This window comes from Rhinoderma darwinii, chromosome 3 (assembly GCF_050947455.1).
Source record: "Rhinoderma darwinii isolate aRhiDar2 chromosome 3, aRhiDar2.hap1, whole genome shotgun sequence".
Taxonomy (NCBI): domain Eukaryota; kingdom Metazoa; phylum Chordata; class Amphibia; order Anura; family Rhinodermatidae; genus Rhinoderma; species Rhinoderma darwinii.
Window position 1 is genome coordinate 416,022,430 of NC_134689.1, and position 21,294 is coordinate 416,043,723.

At 39.4% G+C, this 21,294-nt stretch overlaps 5 non-coding genes across 5 annotated transcripts; all 5 read left to right on the top strand.

Moving 5' to 3' along the window:
• The first annotated feature begins 627 nt into the window (after positions 1 to 627).
• Positions 628 to 709, top strand: TRNAS-GCU (transfer RNA serine (anticodon GCU)). Its single transcript has one exon. It is a non-coding gene; the product is annotated as a tRNA-Ser (tRNA).
• Positions 710 to 2,994: 2,285 nt separating this feature from the next.
• On the top strand, positions 2,995 to 3,076 carry TRNAS-GCU (transfer RNA serine (anticodon GCU)). Its single transcript has one exon. It is a non-coding gene; the product is annotated as a tRNA-Ser (tRNA).
• A 3,511-nt stretch (positions 3,077 to 6,587) lies between these two features.
• On the top strand, positions 6,588 to 6,669 carry TRNAS-GCU (transfer RNA serine (anticodon GCU)). Its single transcript has one exon. It is a non-coding gene; the product is annotated as a tRNA-Ser (tRNA).
• Positions 6,670 to 8,954: 2,285 nt separating this feature from the next.
• On the top strand, positions 8,955 to 9,036 carry TRNAS-GCU (transfer RNA serine (anticodon GCU)). The gene has a single exon. It is a non-coding gene; the product is annotated as a tRNA-Ser (tRNA).
• Positions 9,037 to 13,013: 3,977 nt separating this feature from the next.
• On the top strand, positions 13,014 to 13,095 carry TRNAS-GCU (transfer RNA serine (anticodon GCU)). The gene has a single exon. It is a non-coding gene; the product is annotated as a tRNA-Ser (tRNA).
• The last annotated feature ends 8,199 nt before the right edge of the window (positions 13,096 to 21,294 follow it).

Sequence of the window (21,294 nt, forward strand, 5' to 3'; positions counted from 1 at the left end):
TCATAACACAAAAAAACATTTGTTTTCAAATAAGGGAAAATAAATTTAGGATACATATTACTGACACTTCTCAAAATTTGTAAAACACTTTTTAGGGATCAGGTCTGGTTATAAAACAGCTGGAAACTAACCAAAGAAAAAATGAAAATAAGTTGACGAGGTGGCGATGGACTGCTAATCCATTGTGCTCTGCATGCGTGGGTTCAAATCCCATCCTTGTCGGGTGTTTTTGTAAATGACCCTTATTGTCTTCCAAAGCCCAAGATTGCAGGCAGGGCTAATACTGCCAAAATAGATTGAAATTTGTTAAGCCGAATAGAGGAGCAGAACTCTAAAAACTTGTGTAAATGATAAACCTTCTAGAAAATGTTTGCATGGAACTATTACTACAAATATTTTATTTGTAGATGTGTTCTTGTAGACCTATTTATACACTCATCTAGTTCTTGCATGCCATTTAATGACAATTTCATAACACAAAAAAACATTTGTTTTCAAATAAGGGAAAATAAATTTAGGATACATATTACTGACACTTCTCAAAATTTGTAAAACACTTTTTAGGGATCAGGTTTGGTTATAAAACAGCTGGAAACTAACCAAAGAAAAAAAAAATGAAAGTAAGTTGACAAGGTGGCTGAGTGGTTAAGGCGATGGACTGCTAATCCATTGTGCTCTGCATGCATGGGTTCAAATCCCATCCTCGTCGGGTGTTTTTGTAAATGACCCTTATTGTCTTCCAAAGCCCAATATTGCAGGCAGGGCTAAAACTACCAAAATAGGTTGAAATTTGTTAAGCCAATTAGAGGAGCAGAACTCTAAAAACTTGTGTAAATGATAAACCTTCAAGAAAATGTTTGCATGGAACTATTACTACAAATATTTTTTTTTGTAGATGTGTTCTTGTAGACCTATTTATACACTCATCTAGTTCTTGCATGCCATTTAATGACAATTTCATAACACAAAAAAAGATTTGTTTTCAAATAAGGGAAAATAAATTTAGGATACATATTACTGACACTTCTCAAAATTTGTAAAACACTTTTTAGTTATCAGGTTTGGTTATAAAACAGCTGGAAACTAACGAAAGAAAAAATGAAAATAAGTTGACGAGGTGGCGATGGACTGCAAATCCATTGTGCTCTGCATGCATGGGTTCAAATCCCATCCTCGTCGGGTGTTTTTGTAATTTACACTTATTGTCTTCCAAAGCCCAAGATTGCAGGCAGGGCTAATACTGCCAAAATAGGTTGAAAATTCTTAAGCCGATTAGAGGAGCAGAACTCTAAAAACTTGTGTAAATGATAAACCTTCTAGAAAATGTTTGCATGGAACTATTACTACAAATATTTTTTTTTGTAGATGTGTTCTTGTAGACCTATTTATACACTTATCTAGTTCTTGCATGCCATTTAATTATATTTTCATAACACAAAAAAAGATTTGTTTTCAAATAATGGAAAATAAATTTAGGATACATATTACTGACACTTCTCAAAATTTGTAAAACACTTTTTAGGGATCAGGTTTGGTTATAAAACAGCTGGAAACTAACCAAAGAAAAAATGAAAATAAGTTGACGAGGTGGCGATGGACTGCTAATCCATTGTGCTCTGCATGCATGGGTTCAAATCCCATCCTTGTCGGGTGTTTTTGTAAATGACCCTTATTGTCTTCCAAAGCCCAAGATTGCAGGCAGGGCTAATACTGCCAAAATAGGTTGAAATTTGTTAAGCCGATTAGAGGAGCAGAACTCTAAAAACTTGTGTAAATGTTAAACCTTCTAGAAAATGTTTGCATGGAACTATTACTACAAATATTTTTTTTTGTAGATATGTTCTTATAGACCTATTTATACACCCATCTAGTTCTTGCATGCCATTTAATTATATTTTCATAACACAAAAAAGATTTGTTTTCAAATAAGGGAAAATAAATTTAGGATACATATTACTGACACTTCTCAAAATTTGTAAAACACTTTTTAGGGATCAGGTTTGGTTATAAAACAGCTGGAAATTAAACAAAGAAAAAAATGAAAATAAGTTGACGAGGTGGCGATGGACTGCCAATCCATTGTGCTCTGCATGAATGGGTTCAAATCCCATCCTCGTCGGGTGTTTTTGTAAATGACCCTTATTGTCTTCCAAAGCCCAAGATTGCAGGCAGGGCTAATACTGCCAAAATAGGTTGAAATTTGTTAAGCCGATTAGAGCAGCAGAACTCTAAAAACTTGTGTAAATGTTAAACCTTCTAGAAAATGTTTGCATGGAACTATTACTACAAATATTTTTTTTTGTAGATATGTTCTTATAGACCTATTTATACACTCATCTAGTTCTTGCATGCCATTTAATTATATTTTCAAAACACAAAAAATGATTTGTTTTCAAATAAGGGAAAATAAATTTAGGATACATATTACTGACACTTCTCAAAATTTGTAAAACACTTTTTAGGGATTAGGTTTGGTTATAAAACAGCTGGAAACTAAACAAAGAAAAAATGAAAATAAGTTGACGAGGTGGCGATGGACTGCTAATCCATTGTGCTCTGCATGCGTGGGTTCAAATCCCATCCTTGTCGGGTGTTTTTGTAAATGACCCTTATTGTCTTCCAAAGCCCAAGATTGCAGGCAGGGCTAATACTGCCAAAATAGATTGAAATTTGTTAAGCCGAATAGAGGAGCAGAACTCTAAAAACTTGTGTAAATGATAAACCTTCTAGAAAATGTTTGCATGGAACTATTACTACAAATATTTTATTTGTAGATGTGTTCTTGTAGACCTATTTATACACTCATCTAGTTCTTGCATGCCATTTAATGACAATTTCATAACACAAAAAAACATTTGTTTTCAAATAAGGGAAAATAAATTTAGGATACATATTACTGACACTTCTCAAAATTTGTAAAACACTTTTTAGGGATCAGGTTTGGTTATAAAACAGCTGGAAACTAACCAAAGAAAAAAAAAATGAAAGTAAGTTGACAAGGTGGCTGAGTGGTTAAGGCGATGGACTGCTAATCCATTGTGCTCTGCATGCATGGGTTCAAATCCCATCCTCGTCGGGTGTTTTTGTAAATGACCCTTATTGTCTTCCAAAGCCCAATATTGCAGGCAGGGCTAAAACTACCAAAATAGGTTGAAATTTGTTAAGCCAATTAGAGGAGCAGAACTCTAAAAACTTGTGTAAATGATAAACCTTCAAGAAAATGTTTGCATGGAACTATTACTACAAATATTTTTTTTTGTAGATGTGTTCTTGTAGACCTATTTATACACTCATCTAGTTCTTGCATGCCATTTAATGACAATTTCATAACACAAAAAAAGATTTGTTTTCAAATAAGGGAAAATAAATTTAGGATACATATTACTGACACTTCTCAAAATTTGTAAAACACTTTTTAGTTATCAGGTTTGGTTATAAAACAGCTGGAAACTAACGAAAGAAAAAATGAAAATAAGTTGACGAGGTGGCGATGGACTGCAAATCCATTGTGCTCTGCATGCATGGGTTCAAATCCCATCCTCGTCGGGTGTTTTTGTAATTTACACTTATTGTCTTCCAAAGCCCAAGATTGCAGGCAGGGCTAATACTGCCAAAATAGGTTGAAAATTCTTAAGCCGATTAGAGGAGCAGAACTCTAAAAACTTGTGTAAATGATAAACCTTCTAGAAAATGTTTGCATGGAACTATTACTACAAATATTTTTTTTTGTAGATGTGTTCTTGTAGACCTATTTATACACTTATCTAGTTCTTGCATGCCATTTAATTATATTTTCATAACACAAAAAAAGATTTGTTTTCAAATAATGGAAAATAAATTTAGGATACATATTACTGACACTTCTCAAAATTTGTAAAACACTTTTTAGGGATCAGGTTTGGTTATAAAACAGCTGGAAACTAACCAAAGAAAAAATGAAAATAAGTTGACGAGGTGGCGATGGACTGCTAATCCATTGTGCTCTGCATGCATGGGTTCAAATCCCATCCTTGTCGGGTGTTTTTGTAAATGACCCTTATTGTCTTCCAAAGCCCAAGATTGCAGGCAGGGCTAATACTGCCAAAATAGGTTGAAATTTGTTAAGCCGAATAGAGGAGCAGAACTCTAAAAACTTGTGTAAATGATAAACCTTCTAGAAAATGTTTGCATGGAACTAATACTACAAATATTTTTTTTTGTAGATTATGTTATTGTAGACCTATTTATACACTCATCTAGTTCTTGCATGCCATTTAATTATATTTTCATAACACAAAAAAAGATTTGTTTTCAAATAAGGGAAAATACATTTAGGATACATATTACTGACACTTCTCAAAATTTGTAAAACACTTTTTAGTTATCAGGTTTGGTTATAAAACAGCTGGAAACTAACCAAAGAAAAAATGAAAATAAGTTGACGAGGTGGCGATGGACTGCTAATCCATTGTGCTCTGCATGCATGGGTTCAAATCCCATCCTTGTCGGGTGTTTTTGTAAATGACCCTTATTGTCTTCCAAAGCCCAAGATTGCAGGCAGGGCTAATACTGCCAAAATAGGTTGAAATTTGTTAAGCCGATTAGAGGAGCAGAACTCTAAAAACTTGTGTAAATGTTAAACCTTCTAGAAAATGTTTGCATGGAACTATTACTACAAATATTTTTTTTTGTAGATATGTTCTTATAGACCTATTTATACACCCATCTAGTTCTTGCATGCCATTTAATTATATTTTCATAACACAAAAAAGATTTGTTTTCAAATAAGGGAAAATAAATTTAGGATACATATTACTGACACTTCTCAAAATTTGTAAAACACTTTTTAGGGATCAGGTTTGGTTATAAAACAGCTGGAAACTAAACAAAGAAAAAAATGAAAATAAGTTGACGAGGTGGCGATGGACTGCTAATCCATTATGCTCTCCATGAATGGGTTCAAATCCCATCCTCGTCGGGTGTTTTTGTAAATGACCCTTATTGTCTTCCAAAGCCCAAGATTGCAGGCAGGGCTAATACTGCCAAAATAGGTTGAAATTTGTTAAGCCGATTAGAGGAGCAGAACTCTAAAAACTTGTGTAAATGTTAAACCTTCTAGAAAATGTTTGCATGGAACTATTACTACAAATATTTTTTTTTGTAGATATGTTCTTATAGACCTATTTATACACCCATCTAGTTCTTGCATGCCATTTAATTATATTTTCATAACACAAAAAAGATTTGTTTTCAAATAAGGGAAAATAAATTTAGGATACATATTACTGACACTTCTCAAAATTTGTAAAACACTTTTTAGGGATCAGGTTTGGTTATAAAACAGCTGGAAACTAACCAAAGAAAAAATGAAAATAAGTTGACGAGGTGGTGATGGACTGCTAATCCATTGTGCTCTGCATGCATGGGTTCAAATCCCATCCTCGTCGGGTGTTTTTGTAAATGACCCTTATCGTCTTCCATCTAGTTCTTGCATGCCATTTAATTATATTTTCATAACACAAAAAAAGATTTGTTTTCAAATAAGGGAAAATAAATTTAGGATACATATTACTGACACTTCTCAAAATTTGTAAAACACTTTTTAGGGATCAGGTTTGGTTATAAAACAGCTGGAAACTAAACAAAGAAAAAATGAAAATAAGTTGACGAGGTGGCGATGGACTGCCAATCCATTGTGCTCTGCATGAATGGGTTCAAATCCCATCCTCGTCGGGTGTTTTTGTAAATGACCCTTATTGTCTTCCAAAGCCCAAGATTGCAGGCAGGGCTAATACTGCCAAAATAGGTTGAAATTTGTTAAGCCGATTAGAGCAGCAGAACTCTAAAAACTTGTGTAAATGTTAAACCTTCTAGAAAATGTTTGCATGGAACTATTACTACAAATATTTTTTTTTGTAGATATGTTCTTATAGACCTATTTATACACTCATCTAGTTCTTGCATGCCATTTAATTATATTTTCAAAACACAAAAAATGATTTGTTTTCAAATAAGGGAAAATAAATTTAGGATACATATTACTGACACTTCTCAAAATTTGTAAAACACTTTTTAGGGATTAGGTTTGGTTATAAAACAGCTGGAAACTAAACAAAGAAAAAATGAAAATAAGTTGACGAGGTGGCGATGGACTGCTAATCCATTGTGCTCTGCATGCGTGGGTTCAAATCCCATCCTTGTCGGGTGTTTTTGTAAATGACCCTTATTGTCTTCCAAAGCCCAAGATTGCAGGCAGGGCTAATACTGCCAAAATAGATTGAAATTTGTTAAGCCGAATAGAGGAGCAGAACTCTAAAAACTTGTGTAAATGATAAACCTTCTAGAAAATGTTTGCATGGAACTATTACTACAAATATTTTATTTGTAGATGTGTTCTTGTAGACCTATTTATACACTCATCTAGTTCTTGCATGCCATTTAATGACAATTTCATAACACAAAAAAACATTTGTTTTCAAATAAGGGAAAATAAATTTAGGATACATATTACTGACACTTCTCAAAATTTGTAAAACACTTTTTAGGGATCAGGTTTGGTTATAAAACAGCTGGAAACTAACCAAAGAAAAAAAAAATGAAAGTAAGTTGACAAGGTGGCTGAGTGGTTAAGGCGATGGACTGCTAATCCATTGTGCTCTGCATGCATGGGTTCAAATCCCATCCTCGTCGGGTGTTTTTGTAAATGACCCTTATTGTCTTCCAAAGCCCAATATTGCAGGCAGGGCTAAAACTACCAAAATAGGTTGAAATTTGTTAAGCCAATTAGAGGAGCAGAACTCTAAAAACTTGTGTAAATGATAAACCTTCAAGAAAATGTTTGCATGGAACTATTACTACAAATATTTTTTTTTGTAGATGTGTTCTTGTAGACCTATTTATACACTCATCTAGTTCTTGCATGCCATTTAATGACAATTTCATAACACAAAAAAAGATTTGTTTTCAAATAAGGGAAAATAAATTTAGGATACATATTACTGACACTTCTCAAAATTTGTAAAACACTTTTTAGTTATCAGGTTTGGTTATAAAACAGCTGGAAACTAACGAAAGAAAAAATGAAAATAAGTTGACGAGGTGGCGATGGACTGCAAATCCATTGTGCTCTGCATGCATGGGTTCAAATCCCATCCTCGTCGGGTGTTTTTGTAATTTACACTTATTGTCTTCCAAAGCCCAAGATTGCAGGCAGGGCTAATACTGCCAAAATAGGTTGAAAATTCTTAAGCCGATTAGAGGAGCAGAACTCTAAAAACTTGTGTAAATGATAAACCTTCTAGAAAATGTTTGCATGGAACTATTACTACAAATATTTTTTTTTGTAGATGTGTTCTTGTAGACCTATTTATACACTTATCTAGTTCTTGCATGCCATTTAATTATATTTTCATAACACAAAAAAAGATTTGTTTTCAAATAATGGAAAATAAATTTAGGATACATATTACTGACACTTCTCAAAATTTGTAAAACACTTTTTAGGGATCAGGTTTGGTTATAAAACAGCTGGAAACTAACCAAAGAAAAAATGAAAATAAGTTGACGAGGTGGCGATGGACTGCTAATCCATTGTGCTCTGCATGCATGGGTTCAAATCCCATCCTTGTCGGGTGTTTTTGTAAATGACCCTTATTGTCTTCCAAAGCCCAAGATTGCAGGCAGGGCTAATACTGCCAAAATAGGTTGAAATTTGTTAAGCCGATTAGAGGAGCAGAACTCTAAAAACTTGTGTAAATGTTAAACCTTCTAGAAAATGTTTGCATGGAACTATTACTACAAATATTTTTTTTTGTAGATATGTTCTTATAGACCTATTTATACACCCATCTAGTTCTTGCATGCCATTTAATTATATTTTCATAACACAAAAAAGATTTGTTTTCAAATAAGGGAAAATAAATTTAGGATACATATTACTGACACTTCTCAAAATTTGTAAAACACTTTTTAGGGATCAGGTTTGGTTATAAAACAGCTGGAAATTAAACAAAGAAAAAAATGAAAATAAGTTGACGAGGTGGCGATGGACTGCCAATCCATTGTGCTCTGCATGAATGGGTTCAAATCCCATCCTCGTCGGGTGTTTTTGTAAATGACCCTTATTGTCTTCCAAAGCCCAAGATTGCAGGCAGGGCTAATACTGCCAAAATAGGTTGAAATTTGTTAAGCCGATTAGAGCAGCAGAACTCTAAAAACTTGTGTAAATGTTAAACCTTCTAGAAAATGTTTGCATGGAACTATTACTACAAATATTTTTTTTTGTAGATATGTTCTTATAGACCTATTTATACACTCATCTAGTTCTTGCATGCCATTTAATTATATTTTCAAAACACAAAAAATGATTTGTTTTCAAATAAGGGAAAATAAATTTAGGATACATATTACTGACACTTCTCAAAATTTGTAAAACACTTTTTAGGGATTAGGTTTGGTTATAAAACAGCTGGAAACTAAACAAAGAAAAAATGAAAATAAGTTGACGAGGTGGCGATGGACTGCTAATCCATTGTGCTCTGCATGCGTGGGTTCAAATCCCATCCTTGTCGGGTGTTTTTGTAAATGACCCTTATTGTCTTCCAAAGCCCAAGATTGCAGGCAGGGCTAATACTGCCAAAATAGATTGAAATTTGTTAAGCCGAATAGAGGAGCAGAACTCTAAAAACTTGTGTAAATGATAAACCTTCTAGAAAATGTTTGCATGGAACTATTACTACAAATATTTTATTTGTAGATGTGTTCTTGTAGACCTATTTATACACTCATCTAGTTCTTGCATGCCATTTAATGACAATTTCATAACACAAAAAAACATTTGTTTTCAAATAAGGGAAAATAAATTTAGGATACATATTACTGACACTTCTCAAAATTTGTAAAACACTTTTTAGGGATCAGGTTTGGTTATAAAACAGCTGGAAACTAACCAAAGAAAAAAAAAATGAAAGTAAGTTGACAAGGTGGCTGAGTGGTTAAGGCGATGGACTGCTAATCCATTGTGCTCTGCATGCATGGGTTCAAATCCCATCCTCGTCGGGTGTTTTTGTAAATGACCCTTATTGTCTTCCAAAGCCCAATATTGCAGGCAGGGCTAAAACTACCAAAATAGGTTGAAATTTGTTAAGCCAATTAGAGGAGCAGAACTCTAAAAACTTGTGTAAATGATAAACCTTCAAGAAAATGTTTGCATGGAACTATTACTACAAATATTTTTTTTTGTAGATGTGTTCTTGTAGACCTATTTATACACTCATCTAGTTCTTGCATGCCATTTAATGACAATTTCATAACACAAAAAAAGATTTGTTTTCAAATAAGGGAAAATAAATTTAGGATACATATTACTGACACTTCTCAAAATTTGTAAAACACTTTTTAGTTATCAGGTTTGGTTATAAAACAGCTGGAAACTAACGAAAGAAAAAATGAAAATAAGTTGACGAGGTGGCGATGGACTGCAAATCCATTGTGCTCTGCATGCATGGGTTCAAATCCCATCCTCGTCGGGTGTTTTTGTAATTTACACTTATTGTCTTCCAAAGCCCAAGATTGCAGGCAGGGCTAATACTGCCAAAATAGGTTGAAAATTCTTAAGCCGATTAGAGGAGCAGAACTCTAAAAACTTGTGTAAATGATAAACCTTCTAGAAAATGTTTGCATGGAACTATTACTACAAATATTTTTTTTTGTAGATGTGTTCTTGTAGACCTATTTATACACTTATCTAGTTCTTGCATGCCATTTAATTATATTTTCATAACACAAAAAAAGATTTGTTTTCAAATAATGGAAAATAAATTTAGGATACATATTACTGACACTTCTCAAAATTTGTAAAACACTTTTTAGGGATCAGGTTTGGTTATAAAACAGCTGGAAACTAACCAAAGAAAAAATGAAAATAAGTTGACGAGGTGGCGATGGACTGCTAATCCATTGTGCTCTGCATGCATGGGTTCAAATCCCATCCTTGTCGGGTGTTTTTGTAAATGACCCTTATTGTCTTCCAAAGCCCAAGATTGCAGGCAGGGCTAATACTGCCAAAATAGGTTGAAATTTGTTAAGCCGATTAGAGGAGCAGAACTCTAAAAACTTGTGTAAATGTTAAACCTTCTAGAAAATGTTTGCATGGAACTATTACTACAAATATTTTTTTTTGTAGATATGTTCTTATAGACCTATTTATACACCCATCTAGTTCTTGCATGCCATTTAATTATATTTTCATAACACAAAAAAGATTTGTTTTCAAATAAGGGAAAATAAATTTAGGATACATATTACTGACACTTCTCAAAATTTGTAAAACACTTTTTAGGGATCAGGTTTGGTTATAAAACAGCTGGAAACTAAACAAAGAAAAAAATGAAAATAAGTTGACGAGGTGGCGATGGACTGCTAATCCATTATGCTCTCCATGAATGGGTTCAAATCCCATCCTCGTCGGGTGTTTTTGTAAATGACCCTTATTGTCTTCCAAAGCCCAAGATTGCAGGCAGGGCTAATACTGCCAAAATAGGTTGAAATTTGTTAAGCCGATTAGAGGAGCAGAACTCTAAAAACTTGTGTAAATGTTAAACCTTCTAGAAAATGTTTGCATGGAACTATTACTACAAATATTTTTTTTTGTAGATATGTTCTTATAGACCTATTTATACACCCATCTAGTTCTTGCATGCCATTTAATTATATTTTCATAACACAAAAAAGATTTGTTTTCAAATAAGGGAAAATAAATTTAGGATACATATTACTGACACTTCTCAAAATTTGTAAAACACTTTTTAGGGATCAGGTTTGGTTATAAAACAGCTGGAAACTAACCAAAGAAAAAATGAAAATAAGTTGACGAGGTGGCGATGGACTGCTAATCCATTGTGCTCTGCATGCATGGGTTCAAATCCCATCCTCGTCGGGTGTTTTTGTAAATGACCCTTATCGTCTTCCATCTAGTTCTTGCATGCCATTTAATTATATTTTCATAACACAAAAAAAGATTTGTTTTCAAATAAGGGAAAATAAATTTAGGATACATATTACTGACACTTCTCAAAATTTGTAAAACACTTTTTAGGGATCAGGTTTGGTTATAAAACAGCTGGAAACTAAACAAAGAAAAAATGAAAATAAGTTGACGAGGTGGCGATGGACTGCCAATCCATTGTGCTCTGCATGAATGGGTTCAAATCCCATCCTCGTCGGGTGTTTTTGTAAATGACCCTTATTGTCTTCCAAAGCCCAAGATTGCAGGCAGGGCTAATACTGCCAAAATAGGTTGAAATTTGTTAAGCCGATTAGAGCAGCAGAACTCTAAAAACTTGTGTAAATGTTAAACCTTCTAGAAAATGTTTGCATGGAACTATTACTACAAATATTTTTTTTTGTAGATATGTTCTTATAGACCTATTTATACACTCATCTAGTTCTTGCATGCCATTTAATTATATTTTCAAAACACAAAAAATGATTTGTTTTCAAATAAGGGAAAATAAATTTAGGATACATATTACTGACACTTCTCAAAATTTGTAAAACACTTTTTAGGGATTAGGTTTGGTTATAAAACAGCTGGAAACTAAACAAAGAAAAAATGAAAATAAGTTGACGAGGTGGCGATGGACTGCTAATCCATTGTGCTCTGCATGAATGGGTTCAAATCCCATCCTCGTCGGGTGTTTTTGTAAATGACCCTTATTGTCTTCCAAAGCCCAAGATTGCAGGCAGGGCTAATACTGCCAAAATAGGTTGAAATTTGTTAAGCCGATTAGAGGAGCAGAACTCTAAAAACTTGTGTAAATGATAAACCTTCTAGAGAATGTTTGCATGGAACTATTACTACAAATATTTTTTTTTGTAGATATGTTATTATAGACCTATTTATACACTTATCTAGTTCTTGCATGCCATTTAATTATACTTTCATAACACAAAAAAAGATTTGTTTTCAAATAAGGGAAAATAAATTTAGGATACATATTACTGACACTTCTCAAAATTTGTAAAACACTTTTTAGGTATCAGGTTTGGTTATAAAACAGCTGGAAACTAACCAAAGAAAAAATGAAAATAAGTTGACGAGGTGGCGATGGACTGCTAATCCATTGTGCTCTGCATGCATGGGTTCAAATCCCATCCTCGTCGGGTGTTTTTGTAAATGACCCTTATTGTCTTCCAAAGCCCAAGATTGCAGGCAGGGCTAATACTGCCAAAATAGGTTGAAATTTGTTAAGCCGATTAGAGGAGCAGAACTCTAAAAACTTGTGTAAATGATAAACCTTCTAGAAAATGTTTGCATGGAATTATTACTACAAATAATTTTTTTTGGAGATGAGTGCTTTTAGACCTATTTATACACTCATCTAGTTCTTGCATGCCATTTAATGACAATTTCATAACACAAAAAAAGATTTGTTTTCAAATAAGGGAAAATAAATTTAGGATACATATTACTGACACTTCTCAAAATTTGTAAAACACTTTTTAGGGATCAGGTTTGGTTATAAAACAGCTGGAAACTAAACAAAGAAAAAATGAAAATAAGTTGACGAGGTGGCGATGGACTGCTAATCCATTGTGCTCTGCATGAATGGGTTCATATCCCATCCTTGTCGGGTGTTTTTGTAAATGACCCTTATTGTCTTCCAAAGCCCAAGATTGCAGGCAGGGCTAATACTGCCAAAATAGGTTGAAATTTGTTAAGCCGATTAGAGGAGCAGAACTCTAAAAACTTGTGTAAATGATAAACCTTCTAGAAAATGTTTGCATGGAACTATTACTACAAATATTTTTTTTTGTAGATGAGTGCTTTTAGACCTATTTATACACTCATCTAGTTCTTGCATGCCATTTAATGACAATTTCATAACACAAAAAAAGATTTGTTTTTAAATAAGGGAAAATAAATTTAGAATACATATTACTGACACTTCTCAAAATTTGTAAAACACTTTTTAGGGATCAGGTTTGGTTATAAAACAGCTGGAAACTAACCAAAGAAAAAACGGAAATAAGTTGACGAGGTGGCCGAATGGTTAAGGCGATGGACTGCTAATCCATTGTGCTCTGCATGCATGGGTTCAAATCCCATCCTTGTCGGGTGTTTTTGTAAATGACCCCTATTGACTTCCAGAGCCCAAGATTGCAGGCACGGCTAATACTGCCAAAATAGGTCGAAATTTGTTAAGCCGATTAGAGGAGCAGAACTCTAAAAACTTGTGTAAATGATAAACCTTCTAGAAAATGTTTGCATGGAACTATTACTACAAATATTTTTTTTTGCAATGTGTTCTTGTAGACCTATTTATACACTCATCTAGTTCTTGCATGCCATTTAATGGCATTTTTATAACACAAAAAAAGATTTGTTTTTAAATAAGGGAAAATAAATTTAGAATACATATTACTGACACTTCTCAAAATTTGTAAAACACTTTTTAGGGATCAGGTTTGGTTATAAAACAGCTGAAAACGAACAAAAAAAAGTGAAAATATGTTGATGAGGTGGCTGAGTGGTTAAGGCGATGGACTGCTTACCCATTGTGCCCTGCATGCATGGGTTCAAATCGCATCCTCGTTGGGTGTTTTTGTAAATGACCCCTATTGACTTCCAAAGCCCAAGATTGCAGGCAGGGCTAATACTGCCAAAATAGGTTGAAATTTGTTAAGCCAATTAAAGAAGCAGAACTCTAAAAACTTGTGTAAATCATAAATCTTCTAGAAAATTTTTGCATGGAAATATTACTACAAATATTTTTTTTTTGTAGATGTGTTCTTGTAGACCTATTTATACACTCATCTAGTACTTGCATGCCATTTAATGACATTTTTATAACACAAAAAAAGATTTGTTTTAAATAAGGGAAAATAAATTTAGAATACATAATACTGACACTTCTCAAAATTTGTAAAACACTTTTTAGGGATCAGGTTTGGTTATAAAACAGCTGGAAACTAACCAAAGAAAAAAAAATGGAAATAAGTTGATGAGGTGGCCGAGTGGTTAAGGCGATTGACTGCTAATCCATTGTGCTCTGCATGCATGGGTTCAAATCCCATCCTCGTCGGGTGTTTTTGTAAATGACCCCTATTGACTTCCAGAGCCCAAGATTGCAGGCACGGCTAATACTGCCAAAATAGGTCGAAATTTGTTAAGCCGATTAGAGGAGCAGAACTCTAAAAACTTGTGTAAATGATAAACCTAGATGTGTTCTTGTAGACCTATTGATGAGGTGGCCGAGTAGTTAAGGCTTAAGATGAGCGAATCGGGACAACCAAACCCGGTTTCGGTCCGAACATCGGGAAAAGTTCGGTTCGCAGCGAATTCGAACTTCACCGGGTTCGGCCGAACCCGGCTACATTTTTGCGCCTGCCAAATGTTAGATGTAAAATGGAGGATTTCACAATATCACCTAGCATCAGGCTACCCCATAATGCCTTGCAAACGGCTCTCCCAGCCAATCGGGAGGCAGCATAGGGTCGGGCTCAAGCCTGCAAAAAAAGTCTATGCACGGAGCTCAGCGGCCATTTTACAGAAAGGAGCTGTAGGGATAGCATCTCTGTGTACTTAGGGAAAGCTTTAGGAAGCTAAAAGCGAGGAATCCAGCAATCGAAGGGGCTCATCCACTACAGCGAGAACCTACTCTCAACATCAAAATAGCAATACAAATTCTCCATTTGCCAAGCCAGGGTGTGAATAAGCTTTTAGAAGGGGCTCATCCCCGGCCGTTAACATAACAATCCAACTTGCAATACAGGCAGCCTTTGTAGTACTACAACGCCCAGCATTCCCTGAGTGCACCGTGGCGTGGCTGATAGAAATTCTCATTCATTGCCATTTGCCAAGCCAGTGTGTGAATACGCTTTTAGAAGGGGCTCATCCCCGTTGCATTTAACTTGCAATACAGGCAGCTGAGGCAGCCTTTGTAGTACTACAACACCCAGCATTCCCTGAGTCAGTGCAGTGGCTGTTAGAAATTCTCATTCATTGCCATTTGCCAAGCCAGTGTGTGAATACGCTTTTAGAAGGGGCTCATCCCCGGCCGTTAACATAACAATCCAACTTGCAATACAGGCAGCCTTTGTAGTACTACAACGCCCAGCTTTCCCTGAGTGCACCGCGGCGTGGCTGATAGAAATTCTCATTCATTGTCATTTGCCAAGCCAGTGTGTGAATACACTTTTAGAAAGGGCTCATCCCCAGCCGTTAACATAACAATCCAACTTGCAATACAGGCAGCCTTTGTAGTACTACAACGCCCAGCATTCCCTGAGTGCACCGTGGTGTGGCTGATAGAAATTCTCATTCATTGCCATTTGCCAAGCCAGTGTGTGAATACGCTTTAGAAAGGGGCTCATCCCCGTTGCATCCAACTTGCAATACATGCAGCTGAGGCAGCCTTTGTAGTAATACCACGCCCAGCATTCCCTGAGTCAGTGCAGTGGCTGATAGAAATTCTCATTCATTGCCATTTGCCAAGCCAGTGTGTGAATACGCTTTTAGAAGGGGCTCATCCCCGGCCGTTAACATAACAATCCAACTTGCAATACAGGCAGCCTTTGTAGTACTACAACGCCCAGCATTCCCTGAGTCAGTGTGGTGGCTGATAGAAATTCTCATTCATTGCCATTTGCCAAGCCAGTGTGTGAATAAGCTTTTAGAAGGGGCTCATCCCCATTGCATCCAGCTTGCAATACAGGCAGCTGAGGCAGCCTTTGTAGTACTACAACACCCAGCATTCCCTGAGTGCACCGCGGCGTGGCTGATAGAAATTCTCATTCATTGCCATTTGCCAAGCCAGTGTGTGAATACGCTTTTAGAAGGGGCTCATCCCCTTTGCATCCAACTTGCAATACAGGCAACTGAGGCAGCCTTTGTAGTACTACAACGCCCAGCATTCGCTGAGTCAGTGCAGTGGCTGTTAGAAATTCTCATTCATTGCCATTTGCCAAGCCAGTGTGTGAATACGCTTTTAGAAGGGGCTCATCCCTGGCCGTTAACATAACAATCCAACTTGCAATACAGGCAGCCTTTGTAGTACTAAAACGCCCAGCATTCCCTCAGTCAGTGCAGTGGCTGATAGAAATTCTCATTCATTGCCATTTGCCAAGCCAGTGTGTGAATAAGCTTTTAGAAGGGGCTCATCCCCGTTGCATCCAACTTGCAATACAGGCAGCTGAGGCAGCCTTTGTAGTACTACAATGCCCAGCATTCCCTGAGTGAACCGCGGCGTGGCTGATAGAAATTCTCATTCATTGCCATTTGCCAAGCCAGTGTGTGAATACACTTTTAGAAGGGGCTCATCCCTGTTGCACCCAACTTGCAATACAGGCAGCTGAGGCAGCCTTTGTAGTACTAAAACGGCCAGCATTCCATGAGTGCACCGCAGCCTGGCTGATAGAAATTCTCATTCATTGCCATTTGCCAAGCCAGTGTGTGAATACGCTTTTAGAAGGGGCTCATCCCCGGGGTTTTGATTCAACTTGCTGCACTCCGGCAGTGAAATGTCTGGTAAAAAAAAGGTTGTGAAAGGATGGGGTAGAGGAAAAAACACCCATGCCGTGTCCTCTTCCAGTCCAAATGTTGGATCTGTTGGTGCCAGACCCAGTACCAGCATTTGTGGCACAAGACTTGTGCCCAGTTCCACTAGTAGCAGCAGCCATGTGCCTGCTGGTAGTAGTAGCAGTATCAGCAAGCCAGACTTGTCCATCTCCTCCGGTGGGCGGGTTACTTTAGACAATATGGCCATTGTGGACTGGTTGGCTGGCTTGCAGTCATCTCAGCAGGAAGACTCTGACGATCTGGCTTCAAGCCAGGTTTCGTTTTATTCCAGATCCTCTAGAGTTCCTTGGCACAGTGACAGTAGTAATATGGGTATTTCTAGCGTTTCCATTCCATCATCTATGTCTTCACTCCCCCTTCCTAGCGGGAAGCCATCATTCCTGAAAGTCCTAAGAGACATCTCCTTGGGTGCGAAGGAAGATACTGAACAACATAGTGATGATGATTTGTTTTCCGCGAGTCAGCCAACGGAGTGTGTTGCGGCGGTGGTGGAGGTGGAAGCGGTGTCAGAGACGCATAGCTGTGGTAGTGGGGGTGTTGGTGGTAGCCGTTGTGGCAGACGCAGTTTAGAGGGGGGGCATGGAGCCCGCCATGATGTCACATCACATTCACAACACAGTGACAGAAGTGGCGGGGATGATGAGGAGGGCTATGATAATGATGTTGTTTTAGACAGGACGTGGGAACCAGGTGATGAGGTGATGACGGCGTCAGGGGAGGAGGGTAGTAGTGGCGGCACTGACAGTGATAAACAGCCAAGCCAAGGTAGGGGCAGAAGTCAATCTGCAAAACGTTGCAGCGGTAGGGTCAGATCAGGAGCAGTTGACGGCGACACTGATGCTACTGGTGTAGGCTCCCGAAAAAAGCCTGCCAGACAAGGGGCAAGCTCGGGTGGTGGTGGTGGTGGACGTGGTACTACCTCTTTACGGTACTCTGCCGTGTGGCAATTTTTCTGTACCCTCCCGGAGGACGAAAACATGGCACAGTGCCGTATCTGCAAGCAGAAAAAAAGGCGTGGGCAGGGCAGCAATGTAGGAACTACTGCTCTACGTAAACACATGGAGCGGCATCACAAGGCCATGTGGGACAATCGACATGCCCCACCATCATGTACATCTAATGAAGACCCCTATGCCGCTGCTGCTCCAAGTCCCTGTCATCTAAGTAGTAGCCAGGCCTTATCCACCATGTCGTTGTCATCATCATCATCACTGTCATCTAGTGCTCCTCCTCCTCAGTTATCCATTACGGAATCGTTGTCCAATAAGCAACAATATATACCCAGTCATCCACTTGTCGTGTGGCTTAATTCACACCTGGCTAAGTTGTTGGTGGTGCAGTCGCTGCTGTACCACCTGGTCGACTCCGCCGGCTTCAAGCAATTGATGGCGTGCGCTCAGCCTAGGTGGCGAATACCTAGCCGCTATTACTTCTCCAAAACAGCTGTCCCTGCCTTGCACAAGCACGTGGAGGAAAAGGTGGGCCAGTCCTTGCAATTATCCGTGTGCAGCAGGGTTCATGCCACCATCGACACGTGGAGCAGCAACTATGGGCAGGGACAGTACATGTCTTTCACGGCCCACTGGGTCAATATTTTGCAGTCCGATGCACCACCGCAACAATGCCAGGCATTACCACCTCCACGCTTGTATCTTTCTGGTTCAACTCTGGACACCAGGCGCCTACCATCCTCCTCCTCCTACTCCTCCTCCTCCTCCTTGCCCTCCTCAATGGAGGTCTTCCCGTCCCCGACAGGACACAGCGTATATTCTACTCCTCCTCCCTCCTCTTTTCATAGGTGCAAGGTGAAGCGCCACAACGCTGTCTTACACCTGCTGAGCCTGGGCGAGAAAAGCCACACAGGGCAGGAGCTGCTGCTGTGCATCAAGGAGGAAATCGCACGCTGGCTGTCTCCTCTGAAACTCACACTGGGCAATGTTGTCTCTGATAACGGGAAGAACGTTGTGGCTGCACTGCGTCTAGGTCACCTGACACACGCTCCTTGCATGGCACATGTGATCAATCTGGTCATAACACGCTTCTTAAAGTCATATGTTGTTTTGAAGGGTGTGCTGGCCATGTCCAGGAGGGTTTGCGTTCGCTTTAGACGTTCGTATGCATTTAAGCACGCCCTCCTGGACTTGCAGCGTCAAAACAATCTCCCACAATACAGCCTGATTTGCGACGTTCCAACACGCTGGAATTCCACCCTGCACATGTTGGACCGTCTGTACGAACAGCGGAAAGCCGTGAATGATTTCCTGATGCAGCAGACGGGCAGCGTTTGGAGCCAGTGTAATTACAAGCTCAGGCACTGGCAGCTGGTTAGAGACGCATGTCGCGTTTTGAAGCCCTTTGAAGAGGCCACACGATTTGTGAGCCGTGACGCTAGCGGAATGAACGATGTTATGCCGCTGATATTCATTATGGAGCAAATGCTCACAGCGATGATTCAGCAAAGGATGGAGGAAGGATCACTTCTGGCTATGGATGTTGAGGAGGAGGAGAAGGATGAGGATGAGGAAACAGGACCTGAAGAGGAGCTGTATTTGGAGATGGAATCACAGGAAGGGATAGGGGACGAGGCAGCCGCAAAACATGACAGTGATGGTGATGATGAGTCTGACGACGACCTTGATGATGGACAACGATGGCAGTATGGGGCGGAGATGGAACCAACCGGGCCCTCTGAAACGCTGGCCAGGATGGCGAGCTGTATGCTTCGTTACTTGCACGCTGACTGTCGTATTGTTAGCATGAAGCAAAGAGATGAGTACTGGATAGCCACACTTTTAGACCCTCGGTATAAAGCCAGAATGGGGGAGTATTTTGCGCCTTCTGAGAGGGAGGCAAAATTGGCTTATTATCGAGAGAAGCTATGCAGCCAGCTTGTCACGGCTTTCAAACGGCAAACACCTGCTGCAAGCATGTCTGACCGGGGGGGCCACTCTCCGCTCCCCACTGTCTCATCGTTCCACCGCCTCTGGCAGAACTACCTCTGCAATAGGCGGCAGCAGCAGCAGCAGCCAATTCAGTTTGGAAAATATGATGACAACATTTTTACATCCAATAACCCGACCTGACACACATCGTAGTCACCAAACGGATGTTCACCATCACCAGGTCCAGCACCTAAACAACCAGGTTCACTTATACCTGGACTGTGCCCTTTCTCCGTCAAAAATCCTGATCCCAGACCCCATGGACATCTGGGTCAGCAGATTGGATCATTGGCAAGAACTGGCCCAGTTTTCCATGGGTGTATTGTCTTGTCCAACCTCCAGTGTAGCGTCAGAGAGGGTATTCAGCGTGGCAGGGTGCTTCGTCACTTCTAAGCGAAAAAGATTGTCCGCCAACAGCTTGGAAAATCTCACGTTTCTGAAAATGAATCAAGTGTGGATCGGTGAGGATTTTAAAACCCCTGTGCCTGATGCCACTGATTAGATCTGACATTGCTGCTGCTGCTGCCGCTGCCGCCTGCTACTGCCGCCTGCTACTACGGGATTCTGTCCTGTCCACTCTTTTTTTAATGTGCCGCTGTTGGTGCTGCTTCTACTTCTACCACCAATCCACCCCCAGTGCCATCTGCTACAAGCAGGCCTGCCCCACCACAGGGCTTTGTCCTGTGACTGTCCAGTCTCTTTTAATGTGCTGCTACTACTACTACTACTACTACTACCACCCTTGCTGTCCGCTGGCTACCTCTACTACCACCAATACACCTCCACAGCCGTCTGCTACAAGCAGGCCTGAGGCCTGCCCCACCACAGGGCTTTGTCCTGTGACTGTCCAGTCTCTTTTAATGTGCTGCTACTACTACCACCACCACCCTTGCTGTCTGTTGGCTACCTCTACTACCACCAATACACCTCCACTGCCGTCTGCTACAAGCAGGTCTGAGGCCTGCCCCACCACAGGGCTTTGTCCTGTGACTGTCCAGTCTCTTTTAATGTGCTGCTACTACTACCACCACCACCCTTGCTGTCTGTTGGCGACCTCTACTACCACCAATACACCTCCACTGCCGTCTGCTACAAGCAGGCCTGAGGCCTGCCCCACCACAGGGCTTTGTCCTGTGACTGTCCAGTGTCTTTTAATGTGCTGCTACTACTACCACCACCCTTGCTGTCCGTTGGCTACCTCTACTACCACCAGTACACCTCCACTGCCGTCTGCTACAAGCAGGCCTGAGGCCCGCCCCTCCACAGGGCTTTCTACTGTGACTGTTCAGTCTCTTTTAATGTGCTGCTACTACTGCCACCACACTTGCTGTCTGTTGGCTACCTCTACTACCACCAATACACCTCCACTGCCGTTTGCTACAAGCAGGCCTGAGGCCTGCCCCACCACAGGGCTTTGTCCTGTGACTGTCCAGTCTCTTTTAATGTGCTGCTACTACTACTACCACCCTTGCTGTCCGTTGGCTACCTCTACTACCACCAATACACCTCCACTGCCGTCTGCTACAAGCAGGACTGAGGCCAGCCCCACCACAGGGCTTTGTCCTGTGACTGCCCAGTGTCTTTTATGTGCTGCTACTACTACTACCACCCTTGCTGTCTGTTGGCTACCTCTACTACCACCAATACACCTCCACTGCCGTCTGCTACAAGCAGGCCTGAGGCCAGCCCCACCACAGGGCTTTCTCCTGTGACTGTCTTGTCCACCCTCCAGTGTAGCGTCAGAGAGGGTATTCAGCGCGGCAGGGGGCTTCGTCACCCCTAAGCGAACAAGAT